Source organism: Thamnophis sirtalis, unplaced genomic scaffold (genome assembly GCF_051295495.1).
Source record: "Thamnophis sirtalis isolate CommonGarterSnake01/CBP01778 unplaced genomic scaffold, rThaSir2_p1.2 scaffold_1, whole genome shotgun sequence".
Taxonomy (NCBI): Eukaryota; Metazoa; Chordata; class Lepidosauria; order Squamata; family Natricidae; genus Thamnophis; species Thamnophis sirtalis.
Window position 1 is genome coordinate 50999850 of NW_028261381.1, and position 24830 is coordinate 51024679.

The following is a 24830-nucleotide window of genomic DNA, read 5'->3' on the forward strand; positions in this document are numbered from 1 at the left end:
TGCTATCCATCATATTCTGTATGTTGAGCATGATTGTGAAGTTGAGTTGTGCTGAGCTGACTTGGTGTGGGAACAAATTTGTTGCTTTTGCCTTAAACGATTAGATGGTAATGTGAAGAAAAAGTGTGGGAAAGCATGGAATCAGGGACAAGCAGAAGGGACTCATACCGGCGTGTTTTCTTTTTAAAGAGATAAACGGCTGATGGTTTCCATCTGCTTATCAAATAAATAGGTTTATTGGAATACCATGTACTTTCATAGTCAGCTTTGTATATCATATTCTGTTTTAGCTTTCTAAAAGCAGCCATCATTATATAAAAGACCCTTGTATCCTGCCAGTCAAACAGCCAATTTAAATTATTTTTACAGCTAAATATAAAACATAAACAGAAGCTGGGCCCTATGGTTCTACATTACCTGGTAAAATGATAAATGGATGACTTTAGTTCATAGAATGTGCTTTCCAGAGAAATAAATTGCAAACCAACTTAATAATGTCTTGTAGCAGGTTTGCTGTTGCATGTATCTGAAGGTTTTAGTCCTAGCAGGATTTATTAAAGCAAATTACTGGGGTGGAAAGTATTATGAATTACTTGACAGTTGCTGTAATGAATGAACTTCCTTTTTACGAATCACATAATTCCCATACTGTTTTGTATATAACTGCCCCACTTAGCGATGACAGTTCTGGTACTTCCAGTTGCTGTCATTTTAAGTGAACCCCCATGCTGTCATTAAGGGCAATGTCGTGGTCACCATTTTCAGCTTCCTGCTGGCTTCTCCATTGACTTTGCTTGTTGGAAACTGGCAATGAAAGTTGCAAATGGCATGTGGATACGGATCACTGCCATGTCATAATTTTAAGGTGGTTGTTGAGTGCCCAATGAGCCACGGTGGTGCAGTGGTTAGAGTGCAGTACTGCAGGCTATAGGCTTATATGGGCTTATTTCAAGGTTGAAACGTACAGGTTTACGCAATCCATGGAAGGTCATGGGCAATAGAAATTCTGAGAGGTGCATCATAATCTATCTTGGGGAAAAAATCTGTCCTGAAAACATCATTGGAGCAATGTATGTTGGGCAACACACATAAAGTAGTATCGTAATAAAGCAGGAAAAAAAAATGGGAGAACAGTGTGTTCCCAAATGAAGTGGTTGGCTGTATAATTTTTGAGTAATAAATACTTCTTCATAGGTATTATGAATTAGTACACAGTGTAGACACTTATTGTCTTTTGCTGTGTATATTCATAATTCTTATACAGTACATCGGTATGGTCTATGGAGATTCTGTCATCCAGGTCATGGTTGTCCCAAAGATACTTTTTCAGGAGGCAATTGGACTTTCTTCTTTTTTCTTTCTTCTTTGAAGATGTTTTTCTTCTCGTCCAAGAAGCTTCTTGAGCTCTGATTGAATAGTGGAGAATGGAAGGATTTATACACCTTGCAGACACCACTTGCATTCTAAAAGAAAAAGCACCTTTGGGATAGGTATGTTCGCTATTTCGAGTTCTAATGGTATCTGTTACCTGTGATTGTTAAAAAAAAAGGTAGAATTAATTCATAGTTTTTATTCCTATTCATAGCCTTCAGAATCAATCTTTAAATGCTGGTTACTAATCAATGTTTCTCAGATTAATTTTCATCAAAAACATTAAATGATAATTTAGTACCAAGTAAGCTATTTTTATGAAATCATTAATAACTGAAGTAGTCAAGTATTCTAACTCTTATTCAATTAATTGTTGTGGCTGTTTTAAGGATATTTTTGTCACAATATGGTACATCAACCATTATCGGCTTTTAAATTGGACAAATTATCTTGCTAATCTTTTTTTTATTCTAACTTTATTTTTCAAATTAAATACATTTGTGGCATTATCTGTGACAAACTGGTATATTAGGTACTGGGACCGGAATTTCTGTTGCAAATTGATATAGTCATAAATTGCATTATCATATAACTGCCCCACTTAGCGATGGCAGTTCTGGTACTTCCAGTTGCTGTCATTTTAAGTGAACCCCATGCTGTCATTAAGGGCAATGTCGTGGTCACCATTTTCAGCTTCCTGCTGGCTTCTCCATTGACTTTGCTTGTTGGAAACTGGCAGTGAAAGTTGCAAATGGCATGTGGATATGGATCACTGCCATGTCATAATTTTAAGCTGGTTGTTGAGTGCCCAATGAGCCACGGTGGTGCAATGGTTAGAGTGCAGTACTGCAGGCTGCTTCTGCTGATCACTGACTGCCAGCAGTTTGGCAGATTGAATCTCACCAGGCTCAAGGTTAACTCAGCCTTCCATCCTTCTGAGGTGGGTAAAATAAGGACCCAGATTGTTGGGGGCAATATGCTGACTCTGTAAAACTTAGAGAGGGCTGTAAAAGTACTATGAAGCAGTATATAAGTCTAGGTGCTATTGCTATTGTAAGGATGTTGCAATAGCCACAACTATGTGGACCACTCGTAAGAACTACTTATTCAATGCCATTGTAAGTTCAAATGATCACCGAATGAGTTGACCTTAAGCAAGAACTACCTATGTACCATGTACAATCTGGCCAGCCCAGTAACTGAAACCACTAACATATTCAACCAGCTGGGATCCTGGAGGCGGAGTGGTAAATGTTGCTCAAATATTTTGCTTTATCTTTTAATTTGAATATATGCTCGTTATCTTTGGACTATTCAATTTTCTCCATTCTCCATTCATTCTCCATTTTCATTCAGTAACTGAGTTTAAACATGCTTGGGATAAGCACATGTCCATTGTCAGACAAAATGTTAAAAAATTAAATCAAATGAAAAAATAAAACTCCAAGAACAGAATCGATGGACCATTAGGTTTATTTCTGCCATCAGTTTTCTATGTTTCTCCTTTTTAGTTAAAAACATCAACAAGCCCGTCAGGCCTGGGGATAAGGACCACTACCCCGCCCGAATGTTGTATGCATGTTGCGTATTATTTTATTATGTGTTATTGTCTTAGTGTTGTATTCCCCCCTCCCTGGTTTTCTGTGAGCCGCCCTGAGTCCCCTCAGGGAAAAGGGCGGCCTACAAATAAAATCAATTCTAATTCTAACAAGCCACTTAGATCCTTTTTTGAAATGTTGGAAGCAGATTTGCTGGGTTTTTGTTTTTTGGAGGTGGCCTCTTTTTGTAAGTTAAAAGTTATAGAATAACATCCCTGCAGGTGCCTTTCTCATACATATTTGCGGAGATGGGTGGGGAGGGGTAGGAATGGAATCAAACATGGTGGCAGGATATATTTTACTATCATAAAGAGAATTTTCTTGTTGATAGTTAGGAGTATCAGAGTTCAGTAAGGATCTGAATGAAAGCAGTTTCTCAAGAAGTGAGTCTGATAAATCACAGCCATATTTCTTAACTAAAAGTTTTCCAGTCACATACAAAACTATTCATCAGTTGTTGACAACAGAGTGGATAGCTACAGGGCATAACATGTCAAAATTACTTTATTCAGCTCTGTAAATCTATGCTTTATCTCAGTGGTTGCTGTGCCCAGTATAGTGAAGAACACGTTTGCTCTGAATTAGTCTTCTCTTGATGTTGGCCGGTCATTATGAAATTTCTTCACTCATAGCACACATCAATATTAACATTCCTGAGATATAACCCAAGAGTAGTCCTTTGCAACAGCAATGTCATGCATAATGTTCTGATTTCTGGTATCTTGCAAAGACAACTGGGAAAAACTCTGCAGGATAGGTTAAGTCAGTCTGTAGTGATTGCAACAGATAAGATTCCCAGATATTAGAGTAGCCCAGTCATAAAGGCATCCAATTGAGATTTCAAATTTCCATTTGAGATTTCAGAGCTATAGCTTCTGTTATCTCATCCTTCTTTCACAGGTGAATGATCCCATTTAGCACCTTGTGGCTCTCTCTGAAGCAGAAATCAATGAGCTTGAGAACTTCATAGCATTTTGTTGCCCACAATCACACTGCACTGATTATACATAGAGAGAGTAAACACTATCTTTGATCATAGAAACATGGAAATCTGATGGCAGAACTTAGTGCTCCGTCGACTCTGCCCTTTGAGTTTGTATTTTTTTTAATTTTTACTTTTTGTTAGGTGAGGGACACATATTTATCCCAAGCATCTTTAAACTAATTTACTGATAATTGACCACTACCTCCACTGGAAGTTGGTTCCAAGCTACCATTACTCTATGAAGTAATACTTTTGTAAAGATATTCCACAACTTCAAATAATGCTTCAGTTATAGACATAGCTGTTCAGCCCTGCAGATGCTCAGAGTTGCAGTATATTTATTTTCAGTTACCTCTTTTGTATGCATTTTACTTCCAAGACAGAGGTGGGTTCCTACCAGTTCAGACCGATTCGGCCGAGTGGGTAGTAACTTGGCTGGCCACACCCTCGAACTGGTTCTATCGGTAGTGCAATAGGCACCACTATCTTGGTTTTTTTGCTTCTCTGCATGCACAGAAGCAATTTTTTTTACTACTGTACATGTGTGGGTGGCGCGCATCAAGTGCACGCACCCAAAGCGCGTCCCTGAGCAAACCATCAGTAGAAGAAACCAGAACCCACCCCTGTTCCAAGACATTAGTGTTGACCTAGAAGAAGCAATGGTTTGGACTGTAAGCATTTGGAATACTTCTACATTTTCAATTGACCAAACCCAGGATTGGAAGTGGTTTTATTCATGGTGTCAACAATGGTTAGTGCTAAGAGTGCTCAATCAAAGGTCCTTTTAGTCATACTCTCTGTGCTTTAGAAGGCGTGTCAAGCATCTTAAATAATTCAATTAAGTAATGAAGTAATAAACTCCTTAGTACTCAGCTTGGGACACTGGCATTTGGCTCATCCTGATTCCAGTGCTCCCGTCTTCTATAATAGCTGCTGATTTTCATAGACATAGGGATCAATGGCTATTAGCCTTGATGGCTGTGTAATTGCCTCTGAAAGCCATCTGCCAGGAGACTAGTGGGTTTCCTTGTACTGCTGGTTGGCCATTTTGAGAATAGGCTGCCAAACTAGATGGGCCAGGGGCCCAATCCAGTAGGCACTGCTTATGTTCTTAGGATTTTTAATTTGGGGTATTTTTATTATGATGGCCATGCAATCACAGGACGAATAGCAGTGTATATTCATATCATATTCTTCTTTTTCATTTTCTTAGAAATTTTAACTATGTTTTTCTACAAGCATTTATCTCCCCTTCCCTGCCCCATAAAGTTCATAATAAATGTAACAAGCAAAATAAATGCAGCAAATCCTGCCTGTTTCCCCTGGAAGCAAATGTTAGTGGTGCCCCACTTTTGTGTGATGATGGGTTCAGAGAACAGAAAGCATTTTCAGCTATGATACTAGTACTCTGGGAATACAGAGACTTTTCAAGTTAACGACCACAAATGGGATTTGAATCTCAGTTGTTCAGCAAAGTGATCATTAAGAGAGACACCCGTATGATCCCTTCACTCAATGATTGCAATTCCTATTCTCCCCGGCTGTGGTTCTTAACAGACAAAGCAAAAGAGCTGCCTGTGGAAGGAGAGAAGGCAGCTGCCCACTGTCCATTTTATGGGAATTCCCGCAGAAGACTGCAAAAACAAAGTTCAGATCGCTGGGTTCCAAGCTTCATTTCTGAACTCTTCAGAAGAGTTCAAGTGCCTGAAGAAAAAGGGCTTAGACTTTGGGGAACTGACCCTCATTTCTGCAGCTCTTCAGAGGATTCCTCTCCCTTCAAGAAAATCTCCGCTTCATTTCACCAGCCCAGTGCAGAGGTTCCTCTCCCCTCCATAGGCGGAAGGGTAGTCTTGAGCTGGGCTGGGAAGATGAGTCATGAATTGCAAAGACCCCCATTTCATTTCTGTAATCCAACAAAGTATTTCTTCCCACACCGCCTTGCCCCCCACCTCCATGCATGGGGGGGAGGGGAAAACCTTCGGCAGACCACAACAGCTTTCTGGAGAAGCTGATAGAAAAGATTGCAAATGTTGATCACATGTCCATGGCGTTCTTGGCAACTGGTCATAAGTTAGAACAGGTTGTCAATCACCCAGATCATGATCACGTGACCACAGAGAAGCAGCAAAATGTTTTACAACAGCTGGAAATGCTTTATGGACTATAAATCAACCTTTCTGACGGGTTGAATGGTTGTTAAAGTTATAAGTCATGAATGGTCATAAGTCAAGGACTATCTGTAGCCTACCTCTTGAAGACAACCTGCTCCAGCACTTCTGGTCTTCTAGAAGTTAGTTAAAATGGAGCTCTCTGTGGGGCATTTAGAGATGAATGGAAAATCTCCAATCATCTGCTATTATGGTACTTTATTGTCTGATCATTGTTTTGTCTTATGTGTTATTATGGGTGTTACAACATTGGTCTTGTCTGTATTTTGTTATTATTGGTTATTGGAAACATAGAAGGATTTATTGGCACATCAGTTAAATAAAGAAACAAACAAACAAATCAGTAAATAAAAATGATTAAACAAAATATAAATGTGACAATTCAATAAACATAAGATCAAAGTAGCATCAGACAGAATTAACTTTTGATTCTGCCCTTTATTGTCTGAACTCAGCCTAATATATGGAAAGGTCAGGTTGCCATGAACATATGACATGTCTTAGAATCTTTTGGCATGTACTGTTATCTTATTATTTTCCTACTGCCCAATATTCTGTTAAGCAGAATATTGTTCTGCTTATATTATTAAAGCAATTGTCATTTGAGATTCTCTAGGGTGGGTGGGTCTCTTGTTGTATTGCTAATAGATGGTACCGTGTATTAGCAAGGTGCAGCTTTTCTACCAAGCTTGAGCTTATGGTTCAATGAAAATGCAGCCTGTGGATTAATGTCTGAATTCCTAATGAATGGAGGAACTGATTTAAACTATCACTTTTAAACATATTGGCCTGAAGTTGTTTTATGATAAACAGGAACTCATCCATGTCTGTTTCTGATTTATTTTCATGCTATCATCTTCTGCAGCTTTGAACATTGATGTTAAACAGTACACAAGCCTGACAAATGAGCATCCTTTGCTGTTAATGGATGATTCTTTGTAAAAGGACAGGTTTTAAGTGGCTCTGCAATTAAATGTTCTTTATCTGATTTGCTTTTGTTATGTTGAGATGAAAAACATGCATCCTGGCAGTGCTTCAGTTCAGAGAGTTTAGAGTTGACTCCATTTAATAGCATGTTAAAAAAAACTGGGAATAAGTTGCTCTCAGAACGATGGCAGTTCTGGGAACTTTTACTTATGTATGGTCTGTATCAGTGGAGGAAATATATCATCTTTGAAAAACCATACATTTTCTATGTGTTATATACTTTTTTATCCTTTTGGAATGCCATTTTTGGTTTTTGGTTGAAAGCATTTTTGGATTCCTTGAATTTATCTCCCTAGTTATAATGCCCCTGTGAATTATTTTTTCTACAGTTACAATCACATATCTGTGGGGACCCAGATCTCACATCTATTGTAAGTCTTAAACTCCTAGAAAATGTACTTTAAATTTTTTTGTTAAATAATAGGTATGAAGGAGAATTTCATGCGTAGGGCCTTAGGACTTGCCTAATTCACATTTCTTCAGCCTAATATGTTGATTCAGATGGTTATATTCTTTTGAATTGCATAATGCTGTTCTAAAAAAAACTGCATATATATATTATATTTATATATATTTATAAATATATATAAATATAAATATAAATATATAAATAATTTCTCATAATCAAATGTCATTCTGTAAATATATTTGTTGATGGATCAAAAAGAAAAAAATACAAATTGTTCTATACTAAAGTTGTATTACTGAGTTTCTGTAATACAACTTTTTTAGTTGTAACAATATAATACAGAATCCTGTAAAATGGATTCTGTTAATCCTTCATATTAACTTGAAAAGCTTATTGGATGTTCATTTATTATGTTTGTAAAACATATGAACATATAGACAAAAACCCGTTTGTAAATTAAGAATGGTTGCATATAAAATGTCATATAACAAGTGAAGCTATTTACAATAGTATATAGGGCAAATTCCATATGAAGAAGAATGGAAAGGTTTTGAAATCATTTTTAAAATTGCAGATTGCTTTGCCATTGAATTGTGAGTGAATGAAACTGTATGAAACTGAAAAAAAATGGAAGAAGACTGATTTGTCTATTCTGATTTCTCCTTCTCTCTGTGAAGTGGTGAGAAGATGACATACATCTTGTTACAGAATTTTGAAAAGAGGTGAGGCTGGTAGAAATTTAAAGCTACTGTGGGAGGTCTAGTTTCTTTGTAGATGCTACAAGAGGAAAGCGGGTCTGCATTAGTTAAACTGTTGTGGTTTTTTATGCATGGATGTTTTGTTTGCCATATTTGGTAAACTGTTTTTAATTAAATGATTTATTATTTAAACTCCAGTAACTCTTGTCATCTTTTTGGTATAAGCTAAATCATGTTGACATAAATTCTACAAGAGGAGGGATGTGTTACATTTTTTTTTGCTTAGATTACCAAGTAACATTTAGAAAGATGATCTAACTTGACACAGAGATTTTCAAAACTACAAACGTCATCAAATCACCCCAGGGGTGGATTCCATTGTGCAGTATTTCTAGTCCAAACTTTGCATTTTTCAACTCCTGGATACTAAGCAGTATTATGTTTGCTTATGCACACTTTTAGATTGAAAGTAGACTTAGCAGAGTTGTGTGTTCATTGATGCTCATTGTTTTACAACAAAGAAGTCCATCTCAGCTTAGCATTCAGAATGGAGATGTGTTTATCTGTATAGAGAAAGAGAGCACAAATAAAGGTTAGCTCAATTTAGAAGTTAGTTCCAAGTGCTTTCTACAAACTTGTGCACAAGATGAAACAGAATTTTTAAATGGACCACTTTTAATGCTTATTTAACAGCATTTCATATAAATGTTAATTAGGGTTTATTTATGCTATTTATGCTGTCTGTCTGTCTGTCTGTCTGTCTGTCTCTCTATCCTTCTCATGTCTCTATTTGTCTGTCTATCTAATTTATATAGCTGTCTATCTCACAGGCAAGTCACTCTGGGCAGCATGCAACAAAATTAAAACAATAAATATCTAAAATCATTGTCATTAACAAATATTAAAACATTTAAAAGCAAGAATAATAAATGAAATTATCTTAATAGTTAAGGGAGCCACACCACTAATTCACCCACTTTTTGACAGAAGATGAATAAAAAAGAAGATAACAGTTGCAATATATGATTCCAATTATGTAATGAGATACTTATATTACATATAAGCATGGCCAGTGTACTGGGGGGGGGGGAGGAAAACAAGATGGTAACTCAGGGAAAGGAATGGCTTTTTATGCCATGTTGACTCACTTGGCTTTCTCCTCTTTTCTCTTTGGCCTTTTACAGCTGTGAAATAACTTTCCAGCTCATTGCTTCCAATGTCAGGGAAATAAATTACACCACTTCCAGGACTGACACAGTTTCTTGCTCTTTGTTGTGAACCACTCTTTTTGCCCTTGGAAAGGAAGATGTGAAAAAATAGTACCAGACCTTGTGATACCATGCCAAGGACCATAGGATAGTACCCTTACTTTATTTTATTTTTAAAAAAATTATACAATACTCAAGTATTCTAGTTGATATTATCCCTTGAATCTTTGGTTGTGGTGCACAACTGAGAAGAACCCCCCCCCCAATACATTCTCTCATTAATTTGTGCTGGACAAGATCGCTTAAAACAGTCACCCTTGTATTGTCCTAAATTCTGAAGAACTGATATCCTAAAGTTGTATGCCTTCCTCCAGTTGTTTATCAGTGTCACCTCGGGTATGCTTAGAAAGTTGATCCTCATCATTGTAGCTTAATAGCACTAAGAATAGCTAAGCGATTTGCCAGGAATACTGGTAATTCATGAATTAACATTCTAGCATACATGAATGATTTTAAAAAATACAGTTGCTGTGTGACAGCTCATCTGAAAACTGGGAGCAGAAGCAACAGGTCTTTAATCAAGTACTATTTTGGATAGTAGTAGATATATAATTCCAAGAGTTTCTACCCACCCAATCCAATTTAACAGACCGGGCATGATCCTGTCAGCCAAATGGTACTGACTAGCAGGATCTAGAAAATGGGCTTTGTCTGTTGTAACCCCCTGCATTGCGGAATATTTTCCCCTTGGAGATTAGAATGGCCCCAACCTTGTTGGCTTTTTGCAAAGCTTTAAAAATTTGGGTATGTACTGGACATGGGGCTCAGAATGTGTAAAGTCACTTAACTTTACTATTAGTTGATCAATCATCATTGCCGCCATTTGTACTTATTTATTTTGTAGATCTTTTTATTGTTTTGATGTTTTTTCCTAAATTGTTTTAATTGTTTTATAATTTTAGAATTATAAACTGCCCAGAATCACTTGGGCAGCTATAGACATTGAATGAACAAATAAATAAATATAATCATTCTCTGAAACCTATAGTAGTTATAAATGATATTTTGTGAGAAAGATACATCCATAGTTTTTGTGAGTGACACAGGAGGCAGGAAAATCAAACTCTGCATGGAATCATTACAAGGGCTCCCTTCCTTAGCATTCACAGTGAGAGAGCTGATCCTCAGAAAACCAGGTTCTAAATGGTTTGGAGCTTTAAATGTTAAAACTAATGTTTTAAATTGTGCTGAGAAAGTTGTTGGCAAACAGTTCAAAACTTTCAGCCCAGGCACCGTGTACTAATTAATAGTCTAGGTGTTGCTTGTTGTCACAATTGATATCTCTGAACATGCTCCAGGGATAGCTCTATATAGACCATGTTTAGAGTAATTTAACAGAGTACACATGATGGTTGCTAGTTGGAGCAAATCAGGAAGACTTGTTCTGTTTATTTATTAGATTTACATCCAACCTTTCATCCAGGAGCTCGAAGCAATATACTATGCTGTCTCATCTTATTTTCCAACACAGTCACCTTGTGATATAGAGTGGGCTTGGAGAGTGATGGGTCCAGAGTTAGCCATTGAGCTTCCTTGACTATGGATAGACTGGAAATGGGAATTTTCTTATTCTTAGCTCAGTTCCTTCATCACTACATCACATAGGCTCTCACTTGTAGCCAACACATTAACCTTAACTGTAGAGATGTTTTTCAACTCAGCTACCCCTGAAATTGGAGAAAGAAACATTAATAACCTATGCTATGTTGATTACATTATCCTGACAGCTGCAAATACATAGGATCTGCAAGCCCTAGTACTAAAAATAAAAAAGGACAGTGAAGAAATGGGACTAAAATTAAGTATCGAGAATACCAAATGAATAACAACAAGTAGAACAACCAGCCTTCAAACTAACAGTGGAGAATATTCTGCCTTTTAGGATCAACCATCAAAAGCAAAGGAACAAGCAGTAAAGAAATAAGTTATAGACAAGCACTTGGTAGAACAGCCATAAAAGCCTTGGAAAAGATATTGAAATACTGTGATGTGTCTATACTTACAAAGATCAAAATCATACAAGCCATGGTATTCCCTGGGACACTCTGTGGAAGTGAAAGCTTGACCTTAAAGAAGCAGGATAACAAGAGTAATTGATGCCTTTGAATGTTGGTAGTGAAGACTCGTGAGAATATCATGGGAGAAGCCAAGAAAACAATCAAATTGGCCCAGAAGTCTCATTTAAGGCACAGATGAGGAGGCTCCAACTATCCCATTTTAGACACATTTATGCAAAGACCCAGCTCTCTGAAAAAGACTCTAATCCTGGAAAAGATGGAGTGGCCAGCATCAAAGCCTCAATTACAGGGATGAGTATACCAATGGGAGACTTGAGAGAACAGATTAGGGATAAAATCATCATAGAGAAAATCTATGTAGTCATAAACAATTGAAAGACTTGATGGCACATACCAGTCATTCAAATCTACAAGATTTAGAGGCAGTTGCTAATCAAAGAAAGTTCTCAAATAAGAATCTTTGTTTTATAGAGAATCGTAAAGCCATATCATGTTGATTCAATCCCAATTTTACATGGCTTTCTCTTTGCTAAACAGCATTTCCATGTTATCTCGATTTAATTTCAAGATAATTAATTTAATGAATGAATGGGCATATGTGCAAGTGAAGCATAATAAACTGATGCCTGGTGTCAGATATATTCCTCCAACCACCTTCTTGGCATAATGTCTGAGAATGGAGTGAAACTGTAGAATTCAGTGACCCAAAACCTAACTCTGCAAAGTGATTAAGGAGGATGCCATTGCTGATAATATTGCAATTTGCCACAAGGTTAATGAGAATTAATAAGCAATAATACTCCCTATTCAAGTTCCAGTGTAGTCACCAACAATATAGTCACCTGTAGCAATCTTACATCTATCTCTTTTCTGGTAGCTGGTTTGAAAGTGGTCTGGAAAAAATCAGAATGCTCCAAATGTGTTTGGAATTGTACAGTCACCATCTTTGCCAAAAAGATACATCTGAAAACGACTATCATCAGCTACCTCATCTGATAAAGGAAAAGTGATACTGGGAAAAATTATTCTATAATATAGTTGATATAGATAAATAGTGGGAATGAGAGAAGAGAGTACAGTATAGAAAACATAATTGAGTTATTCAAAGACCCAAGAAAGAATGAAAATGGTGACCCTTTGGTGAGTACCTAATAAGAAAAAGTATGTTTTGAATATGTTATATAAGCCCAAGTTTATTCATGCATAGAGATGACACAAGAATGAATTAAAAAGCTGATTGATTTGATGTATTATGATGAAATAGATAATTAATTAAGGCTATAAGGGTAATGAGATGTTCTCAGTGAAGGGCAGATCATCATGTGACAATGTCAAGAGTGGGTCTTCTGAAAAAAAAGGATATAAGAAATTAAAGTAAAAGTAGAATAATTGCAGGACAGGAAATAAGTTGTGCAGAAAAAGGTGTTAGAACATAATATCCAGTTGGATGAAAGAAAAATGAAAGGGGTGAGCTACTTGAAAGAGAATGAAAACAATAATGTTATGAAGGGCCATTAGAAGCATGTGGAGCTATTCTAATAATAAGTTATTAAAAAAAGAAATAGGGTTGAAGCAAAAGGCTTGAGGAAAAACTGCATATGTGAGAATGATTGTTGCAAAAAAATAAAACAATTACTATAAATGTTAACGTTCAAGAAAAAGAAAAACAAGGATGGATGCTAGGAGAATGTTGAAAAATTGTAAGGCAGCTGGTATAGATGGTGTAACCAGAAAAAGTTAAAAAAAAGGATGAGGCTTGCTTACAAAGTGGCTACTACTGTATATGCAACTTGTTTGAAATTTATGTGAATATTGTGTCAGTGTATGGTGATTAAAACAATGTTATTAAGCTCCTATATCAAAGCATACAGTGACAAGAGTGAATGAAAACTACAATGGAATTTCTTGATAGCCATGTGTGGAAAACTATTCGGCAGAATTCTGAATGAATAAAAGTGAGCAAAATTTAATTTATATTATATTGGGGGAGTGCTCTTTAACAAGTCAGAGAGAAGTGCGATGTGTGAAAAATTTATTATATGATTGATTTGAGATTGAGATTGAAAGAAAGTATATACTATGAGTCAGATGGAGTTCAATGGTGTCCAAATTCAAATAAGTCAGTCAGTCAGTCAAATAGGTCTTGAGTTATGAAATGTTTTCCATGAACATTGAATTAAGGGTTAGTTGCTCTACATGATAAGTGTGTCCCATGGAAGTAAAACATGTGTGAGAATAAATGGAATGTTTAGTTCAACATTAAGGAGGGAGAAAACCAGAGGTGTTCTTAGATTGTTTAATATCTGTTTGGATAAATGTTGGAGGAATGCTTCTGATGAGATGAGAAGTTTTCTGGCTAGAGTTCTGAATGTGCATGTACTTTTACTTATATGAAGACAATCCCATGCTTAAGCTGAGAACCCAAACGATTTGTATGATGCGGTGAGGAACATGGGTTTGAAAATTATTATGTCCAAGAGTAAGGTATTTGGGTTTGACAAAAAAAAGGGAGTGGATGATGGGAAGGTGAAATCTGGATTAAGTAAATGAATTTCAGTGTATTGGTAAAATGTCTACTAAAGATTGAGAAATAGATGAAGACATTTTAAGTCATGGAAATGTTGGTAGGAAAGTAGTGGATAGTACATCATTTGCTGCAAGGAATAAATATATGTGCAAAGAAGTGAAACTGACTGAATAATATCATACTTATGCATTTTTCATAACATGGAAGTAACAATTGGTACCTCAGGAGAAACATAAAAGTTGAGTGCAGTGGAAATGAGGTACTTAAGAAGTATGCCTAGTTTTTTTTTAATAGGATCAGGAACGAATGTGGATTGGAAACAGAAGTGAAATAGCATAAACAAGAGAAGATCAGTGATATCCTTTGGTCATATAGAATGAATAAGGATTGAAATAGAAGACAAACCTAAGCAGAAAGAATCAATAGAAGAATATGGACAGGATGATATAAAATATGAGAGAGGGAGGAAGAGAGAGAGAAATTTAAAAAATAAAGGTAATATTCTGTGTACAGAGGGGTTACAAAGAAGAATGGTTTGCAAAGAGATAACAATGTAAGGAAATAGAGTGACTAATATCAACACCAACTAAAAATAGATGTGCTTCCTTCTCCTTATCTCATGCCTTCTTTGCCCTGCTATTTCTTATTCCTTTTCTGTGGTTTGCATAACGTTGCTTATCCTGACAAGGAATAGCATGATTGGTGTGTATGTATGTATGTATGTATACTGTTCTTTGAATGACAGTACTAGTAGCTTATTCCTTAGGCTTAATTTTTAATACTTATGTATAAGAATAGACTACAGGAAAGATGGTCTTTATTAAGGAAATGCCTGACTGAATAAATGGACAGAGAACTATTGACACAAATCATTTTATGTAACAGAAAAATGAGGGCTGGAATAAATACCTATAGAAATTCTCAAGGCTGAAAGTACTAGACCACCAGTGTGTGGTACGTGCAATTTTCTTTCCCAGCCCCTTCCATTTTAGAGTGGCAAGAGGGGGAAAAAATCCAGGCATTTTATTTGAAGAAGAAAAATGTGTTGCTTGTTTTTTATTGACATCTGTAGTTATTCTTTCATGTTGCTACTTTTCCAGTAGTGCTAAAATAGCATTTCCCTTAAAAATATGTTTCATTTTATTCAGTTTGGATGCTGCCCAACTCTGACTAACTCTGGGCAGTTCACAACAATAAAATAACATAAAACATAGTGTAGTATCTTCACCTACTGGTGTTAATTTATGTTATGTACTGTAGTTGAGGGAATTAGAGTTGTATAACATCTGCAAGGAAACAGAGAAAATGACTAGCAAATCTGAATTTATCTTCCCTTTAAAACCAATTAGAAAAATGTTTCTGGTTGAATAAATTGCAAATGTACTCTTTGCCCAATTAAGCTGTCTTTCTTATAAACTTTTGTATACTGTTTGGGTATTTTATTTATTTCTATGATTAACAGATATGTTTCCCATTTCAAGACAATTAACGAAAATCATAGAATGAGAAAACAAACAACAATAAAAATAATAGAAATGACAAGGGGGATTAGGGGGAAACTAATTAGCAAGTCTGTAGCTAAACTCTATGAATTAGTGCCTATTGATTAAAAGGCAATGAATTATTTTTGGGTTTCAGAGTATAAGGAGATATATGACATTATTTCACGCATTACTGGAGATTATTTAAAGTTACCAAATTCCCTGAAATCTAGGAAAATGTAAAAGAAACAGCAATGCAAAGGAAAAGAATATGTGATGTTGCATTCTTTGAGATAAAACAAATCGGACTTTACATTAACTAACTTTGCAGGAATACTGAAACTGAAAATAGGATTAGTTTCTTTCTTCAAGAAAAAAGAAAAGAGGACTCAGGGGAAAACCACTGTGTGAATTTTTGCCTCCATAGAGACAATTAATTTTTGCAGCATGTAATCATATTACCGCATAGTAGGAAATCTTGGTAGTTCCATGAAAGGCAACCATTTGTCTCTTTCTCTGTTTGTATTGTCATTGAAGATGAGATAAAGAGCTTTTTCTGGAGTTTTATGAAATTTTCTCAAGGAAACCATACTCTTGAAAGTTGCCAGATGGCCATGAGTGTTACGATGGTGTTTATAAAATTGGATTGCAGAGCACAGGTTAATAGGTTAATCAAAGCAGCAAAATAAAACCCTTTGAGCACAGATGATACATATCTTGAAATACTAACTATTTGAAGACCAAGAGGAAGGTGCTATCACTTTAAGGTTCCTGAAGCACACTTCCTGTGGCTGATAGAGGAACGCAGCTGGACATATTTAATTTGATGTAAGAAGATAAATTCTGAATATTTAAGAGAGAGAAAAAATATGTCCCCTATGCAAAATTGCATTTTGAATTCCATTTATGAATGTTTGTATATATGCTGTATGTCTTAGCATTCTCTGAGAAGATAAAAAAAAGAGGTTGCTCTGTGTTATTTCTGTAACAGAGGCTAACCATGGGTATTTTTTCAGAAAGTCTTCCTAGACCAATACATAAATAGATCTTCTAAACCACTTACAGCTATTATAGTACAATATACATGGTAAAAGGAAGTAACTCTTGGGGCTATTTTCAGGATTAATCAAAGATATTTTATCATTAGCTCATTTTGCCAGATATTTTTTCTTTATTCTATAATAATTTGTTAGCCTTCATTTAAGGAATAAGCAATTCCATAAAAGAAAAAGGAGGAAAGACAAATAGGCCAGAAAATTAAATATCAGTAAATAAACAAAAGATTTACTATTATCATAAAACATAGAAATCATTATTTTGTTCTATAGCTAATATAATTTTAGTATTTACCTTATAATTTAACATGGCTGCATCCTGAACCTCGCTTATAGATGTTAACTAGGTTGTTTTACAAATGTATTTTAACACTGCCTTAGAGTTTATTTTATTTAATTTCTATTAGATATGCATACACACACTCATTCATTCACAGAGCAATTTGCTTGTAGTGGTCTATGCAGTAATGGATTGTAATCCATTATTGAATTGATTACATAATTAATAGAACACTAAAATCATTATACTGTATAGTTTTGTGAAATATTTGTAAATCATTACAAAACTCTAAAAAGTAATGTTTATTTTGATGTCACCCCTATTTATCATTATCTAAAACAAATGAACATCACCTTATAAAAGGAGAAACAAAATTCTAAAACCAAGCACTGAAAATAATATTTCTCTTGTCTCTGTTGCCTCTGTCTGTCTGTCTGTCTCCCCCCCGCCCCAAAGTCAGTTTGACTTCAATGGGCACTGCAATGATTTCAGCCTACATTCCTTATGAGGACTAATTGGTTTTCATAAAAATGTATGTCGTAGTACACAGTACCTCAGTTTACACACACACACACACACACACACACACACACACACACACACACATGCAGGTTTTGGCGTATTCGGGTCTTTTCCCGTGTAAGATTGAGAGAGCCAAGGTGGCGCAGTGGTTAAATGCAGCACTGCAGGCTACTGCTAGATCAGCAGGTCAGCGGTTCAAATCTCACCGGCTCAGGGTTGACTCAGCCTTCCATCCTTCCGAGGTGGGTAAAATGAGGACCCAGATTGTTGGGGGCAATATGCTGACTCTCTGTAAACCGCTTAGAGAGGCCTGAAAGGCCTATGAAGCGGTATATAAGTCCACTGCTATTGCTATCTTGGCCAAGATACTCTCAATCTTACATGGGAAAAGACCCAAATACGCCAAAACCTGCATTCCTGTACCAGTGAAAATCTACGAAAACACACACACACACACGCACACACGCACACACACAAACATATATATAGAGAGAGAGCTGTGGTTTCTTCTGCAGTCATTTCCTCTTCCTCCCCCACTCCTTTTTTTTTTTAGTAGTAGCCAAATTTGAATTATGAGGAGACAAGCACTACTATTTTTGTAGTGTTTCTGTTCTGTCTTGGCTCTTAAGAAGTAAACAGAAAAGATGGTATATTGCAGGATGTGAAAATTCAGGACTAAAAACATCTTGGTGGTTGACCTACTCCCTTCTCTAAGCCTGTCCAGTAACACAGTTCTTTTTGAGGTATTATCTCATTGTTACCACTTGCTTGATAAGTATTGAATAAACTGAGATGCATCTTTCCCTCTTCTAAGGAAATTGAGGGGGTCAATGTCCTTTAGACTTCACAATTGATGCTCTAGTTTATGTTGTATATTAGAAATACATCTCCCTCCCCCCTCCTCTCCTTAGTAAAGTGGGGCTGGGTAGGACCGTAGAACAATGGAAAAATCTGTTTCCTCTTTTCTGTTTTAGAATAATTAATCTTTTGCAAATGGATGAAGAGCAGGTTTATTTGTCTTCCTTCTGCAACCTTTCCATTTTACCCCAATACATTTTGAGATTATATATAGCTCTTAATATGTGCATTCTTTTTCTATTGGGTATTAATTCACTTTTGAACAAAGTTGGTATTAAATATATAATCTACTTAAACTAACATTATCAGTAGCTTTATGGGCTACTGATTAATATAAAGTATTTAATATTTATTGCTGTGTCATTTTATTATTTTTGAATGCTCAAACTAAGTTTTTAATTACTTCAGAGAGGTTGGGCTAGTTACTGAATAGATTAGAAATGAAACAAATAATCCTGTCCCCCCTGCTATTTAATATCTACATGAAGGCACTGGGTGAGATCATTCGACGGCATGGGATAAAACACCATCAATATGCGGACGATACACAGTTGTATCTGTTCGCCCCGTGCCAACTCAGTGAAGCGGTTGACATGATGTGCCAGTGCCTGGAGGCTGTTAGGGTCTGGATGGGGTTAACAAGCTTGTACTCAATCCAGACAAGACCGAGTGGCTGTTGTGTTTCCCTCCCAAAAACTTGGTCAATATTCCATCACTCAGGCTGGGGGGTGAAAATCTACGCCCCTCAGACAGGGCTCGCAACTTGGGGGTCCTCCTGGATCCACAGCTGACTTTAGAACACCATTTGTCGGCTGTGACCAGGGGAGCATTTGCCCAGGTTCGCCTGGTGCACCAGTTGCATCACTACCTGGACCGGGAGGCGCTCGCAACAGTCACTCACGCCCTCGTGACCTCAAGACTGGACTACTGCAATGCGCTCTACATGGGGCAGCCCTTGAATAGTATTCGGAGGCTTCAACTCATCCAGAACGCAGCCGCGCGAGCGATTGTGGGTGCACCTCGGTACACCCACGTTACACCTATCCTCCGCGAGCTGCACTGGTTACCGATCAGTCTCCGGATACGCTTCAAGGTGCTAGTCGTAACTTATAAAGCCCTTCATGGTATTGGATCTGGGTACTTGAGAGACCGCCTGCTGCCAATTACCTCCCACAGACCCATTAGATCTCACAGGGTTGGCCTCCTCCGGGTGCCATCTACCAGCCAATGCCACCTGGCTATTACCCGGGGGAGGGCCTTCTCTGTGGCAGCTCCGGCCCTCTGGAATGAACTCCCCGCAGGGATTCGGACCCTCACCTCTCTCCAGGCCTTCCGAAAAGCCGTCAAAACCTGGCTTTGCCGGCAGGCCTGGGGGTGATGAGTTCCCTCCCCTCTCGACATGTATGGTTGTGCGACTGTTGTCTACTTTTATCATTTGTATTTTGTCTTTTATGTTCCACTTTTTTCCCCCCTTGAATTGTTCGCCGCCCTGAGTCCTCCCGGAGAAGGGCGGCATACAAATAATAAAATACAAATACAAATACAAATTATAAACATTTAAACATCTCATCCAGAATTTGAAAATGCAGGCACATTTAGATGCCAAGCCATTGTATTAATATTCTGTGACTTGGTGCCTTCTAGCCCCATCAAACAACTAACAAGGATAACAGAATTCTACACAAAGATGAATACATATGTAATGATGTATGCACATGTGAATACACATATATAATTTAATAATCATCCAAAAATGGATAAGTCCGTAATGTTCTTGGCATCGCAGAAGATCTTGTTGAGAGAAAAAAGCACATTTTAAATTTAATTTTGGACTCTTGCTATGAGGGACTGCTTGAATGGTATTGGTACTGCATGGCCAATCCATGTTTTCACTTACATATTGGCATATTGTTGAGTACCTTCACGATATTTCTTACAGTGAACCTGCTCAGCATTGGACAGTATTATTTGCTTTGTTCAAATGATGGTTCACTAGTTTAGGGACAAAGCAGACTGATACACCAATGGTTAAATCCTTCAGCCAGTGAACTGCAACTACCAGCTGGTAACAACTGAGATTCCCTTCAAGCTAGAATTTGAGAAGTGTACAGTATATTGAGAAGGACAGATGGGCAGCAGACTATGCTATGCTTGAATTCAAGTGCAACATCAGGTAAGACAAAGAGCCACTTTAGTGTAGTGATTCAGGTGCTGGCCTTGAAACTGGGAAACTGTGAGTTCTAATCCCAGTTTAAGCATGAAAATGGCTGAGTAGCTTTGGGCAATCACTCAGCCCAACTCACCTCATAAGGTTGTGGTGAAAACAAGAGGAAACAGGAGTATTATGTATTCATGGAATAATAAGAAATAGAGTTGAGTTCAGTGGTGAAATGCACCTTTGCAGACATACTCGGTAGCAGGCTCACCCCGTTTTGATGCTCTGTGCATGCACGGAAGATCCTGTGCATGTGTGGAGGACTCACCCATGCATTCACATTTGCGAACTGGTAGCAAAGGTAAGTTGATTTCACCCCTGGTTGAGTTACTTATAAAGTAATAAAAGTGGGATAGAAATATAATATATAATTTATGGTATTATGTTTCAGAAGAGAAGGTTGTTAAGTGCATCTGGGACATACATGCCTGTGCATCATACAGAAATTCATCTGGCTGTCATCCATCATTAGTGGATGCTTCAGACATGCTATTTTTACCTAATATTACCTATATTATCTAAACTCTATACTATTTAAGAAAACAGCATTAATATTGGTCAGGAGTTATGCCATATTAATGGCTAGTACATTTTCTATTTTGCAATGTGAATCATTAGTGAAAGGGGTAAATTGATGCTTGAAGCCACATGGACCAATATGTAGATGGTTTAACAGTTAAAAAAGAAGGAATAATAAGAAATAGCTCAGTTAAGGGGAAATATTTCAATATCCTCAAAGATCTTAAAGTTAATCCCTTTCTTGAAACATTGAGTTATCATGCCATAATATTGTATTTCTGAGAATAATCCTGATGTTTATGTGAACATTCTAGTCACAAACAGAATTACAATTACAATTCCAATTAATAATAATGTTAAAATTGAATGCAGTTCTTAGGAGCTACTTAAGCATTACTTGGATGATTAGTCTGTTCTATTTCCAGCCTGTAGTTGTCATACTGTATATAGAAAGCAGGACATTGCCACCCTTGTTCTATCTTGTGTAAAGAATGGTTTTTATGAACACAGCGTTTGCTTTCCTGTGAAGGCAGTATGATCTGTCCAATTTTTGGTCCCCCTAGAACAAGGGAAGCAATAACATATTTCATATTATTCATGAAATTCTGAGAATTGGTGACTTACAGTGCATGCCATTTTATTTTTAATCATTCCCGTTTCTTGATATAAACAGTTCTGGACTTTAGGTATAAATATATATAAATATATTTGTATTTTTAATTCACTTCACTTTGTCTATGAAGTCATGTTGTTTAAATAAACTCCATTTTCTTTGAAGGTATCCATGTTCTGTGTTGGAGATTTGTTAAAATGTCACTTGTTATGTGAAACATGAATCTATGTGTGACACACATATCTAGAAGGAAAAGGTACAGATCAAGTCCTACTTTCCTTGATACTGGATAAGACTTTTACCTTGGGTAGAAGGCCAAGCAGGAGTGCTGATTCCATCAATTTAAAGAGCTGTGGTGATGCAGTGGTTAGAATGCAGTATTGCAGGCTAATTCTGCTGACTGCTAGCGGTTCAATCCTGACTGCCTCAAGGTTGACTCACCCTTCCATCCTTCCGAGGTCAGTAAAATGAGGGCTGTTGTGGCCCGCCAACAGCCAGTGCATCTGGCAGCAGATTCAGACAATGAGGAGGTTGGGGAGGAACATGGGCCAGTCCTGGAGTCTGGGGAAGGCGCTGATGAGTGCTCTGTGTTGGAGGCAGGATGGGACCAGGGTCGTCTGACCATTATCAGCTGCCTTCAGAGTTGGATATCAGTGAGACATAAGAACAGCTGGAGCCTGTTCCCAGTACGCACATACGCAGAGCTTCCAGGAGAAGGGAACAGATAAGGAACAAGGTTGACTCAGGAGTAAAGCCACGGTGGATGGTGAATGGCCCCTCCCATAGGGAATAAAGAGGAGTGAAAGGGGAGAGGCGTTTCCAGGAGACAATTAGTTCAATTCATTAGAGTGAAGATATGTTCCTGACTTCTTGCCAAGTATTGTCTGCTACGGTGTGGCATTTGGAAGGTATCGGCCTGGCAGCTCTCCAAGCCTGAAAAAGGTCTGTAGTTGTGAAATCTCTTGAAAGACTGTTTGCTGGGACTTTGCTGGAGAAGAATTTACTTTAAACTAAATAAAAGGGATTTTATCAGGACGGGGAGTCAGCTTCGTGCTTTTAGGAAGCCTAGGTCAAAACATGGGCCTAGATTGTTGAGGCCAATATGCTGACTCTGTAAACCACTTAGAGAGGGCTGTAAAATACTATGAAGTGGTATATAAGTCTAAGTGCTATTACTATAATACTATTGTTTATTCCTTCTGATGATTTCATTTGGAGGAGAATTACTTATAGCAGGACATATATTCCTTTTGAAAGCACACTCACCATGTTTTTGTCACAGATGGTTTTTTTTTTTACAATCCAAGTTCTCTCAAGTTGACCAAGTGAAGATTGTCAGAACAAGGAACATCATGAAATATAGTCTACAAGTTCATTGAAATAACACTGGAGGAATAATTCTCCAGACTCATGAAGGCAAAGGGAAATCTGCTTCAGCTCAGTGCAATATGCTGACTTTATTTGCAATTACTAATGCCACTGAAACTCAATATTAGTAGATTTGGACATTAAATCTTGGATGTTTATAATGCTTAAAATATATAGACCTCTCATTTTGAACTGATGAACTGTGATGTTGTTCATATTGAGTCCAGATTTATTAGAAATTAATGTATGTTTTCTCCATTTGTATTATGTTTGGAATTAATAAGAAGCATATCTCAACTATTTTACTATTTGCTTAATACTAATATTTACAGAGTAGGAAAAAACCACCCCATTACACATATATAATTTTATTCATGCATATTATATGGGCAAAAAGCCCAGGATATATCAAAAATCTCATAACTCAGTAAACAAATTATAAATTAGCATGAGATCAGGTTTTTTTATTTTTCTCCCTGAATCTTGAATTAATTTTCTTCCATTCCCTAAGGATGTTTGGCTGTAATTTTGCTCTATTTGTTTGACCAATTCTATTTTATTTATTTAAGGATTCCCTATTATGGAAGTAATTTTATAGATTGGGTGCTCTTATTACAGTGTTTCTTTACTTTGAAAAAAAGCAGTTTAGTAATTTCTTTCCTTTTCCTACTTCTGTTAATAATTTATTATTTGTTAGATCTCTTGTTTCTTCACTGAATTGACATATAATTGCTGTTTGAATAAAATAAATTCTAGGACACCCAAGATATGGTGCCTTTTATGAAGTTTACTTCATTTTTGTTGTAAAAGGACTAAATATTGTTTGGGTTTTATTTTCTGCTTGCTGATCAGGATAAGAAATTGTACTTGTCTCACGGTGGCTTCAAAACAAGTACTGTTTGAAAAGCATAATTTAAATAATAACAAAATACTGAGATGACTTTTTAAAATGAGAAATAGGAATACGAGAATAATTTGCAATTTAGTGTAAATTTATTTATTTAAATTTAGAAGCTCTCTGGTTGGTTGGTTGTTTTGGCTGCCTGACTTACAGGTATACAAAGAGTTTCAGAATATCCTTGAAATAGGAACCATTCAGATCTCTGTTTCATGATTATTAAATAGCCCTTAGAGTTGTTAATAAATGAGAGTTGTTTAATAATTGAGCAATAATGTGTAAGTATATTATTGAAAATGGTGGGAATGTTGATAGAATCTGACATTTATAATCCTCATTTTTCATTCTGTATATATTATTATTCTTTCCTGATAGCTGTTCTATGTGATAAAAGCAGCCCAGTATGTTGATGAAATAAAATTTTACCTAGTGATCTTAACAGGAATGGATTGTATGGCAATAATACAGCCCCCTTGTGAAAGAGAAATTGTTTTATTGAGTGAGATAAAATGGTCAGAGAAGAGCTGCACTTTATAGTAATTGTGTAACTTCTGCCTTTCTTAGTTAAACTGAATAAATTCTTGGTGAGTTTAGCAATTACCTTCCTCTTTATCATCAGAAATCCCATATATTTTGTGGGCATCGTTTGCTGCTCCCTGCATCCTGAGGTTGGCATGGCAAGTATTCCCTTTAATTATTGTTATTCCACTCTAATGTTCATTGTGCCATACAGAATAATACCAGCAAAAATTATAGTCTCTCCTTGAAGGAGTTTGACTGTGTTAGAGAATTGCACATGAACAGAAAAGAGATAGTCCATGATAGCAGACGTTTAGTTCTTATAGCTTGTTATCATATCTGGGCAAACAGATATTCTCAAGGACATTGTAGTAATTAAAAAAATGTCTAACATCTTTTTGACTGGAGATTCTATTATTATTATTATTAGTACAGAACAATTAACATAGGTATTAAATTAAGGGGATTGCTGA

The 24830-nt window shown here is 36.6% G+C and overlaps 1 protein-coding gene across 7 annotated transcripts in view; it reads left to right on the forward strand.

The window, feature by feature from the left end:
* The window catches only part of SEMA5B (semaphorin 5B), a 596333-nt gene that overhangs the window by 260541 nt on the left and 310962 nt on the right, over positions 1 to 24830 (forward strand). Inside the window, exon 4 of one of the 7 annotated variants that reach the window (XM_087711804.1) lies at positions 1372 to 1490. The exons of the other annotated variants lie outside the window; for them this stretch is intronic. The gene's annotated coding sequence lies outside the window, so the exon portion shown is untranslated. The remainder of the gene's footprint in view (positions 1 to 1371; positions 1491 to 24830) is intronic. 7 annotated transcript variants of the gene reach the window in all.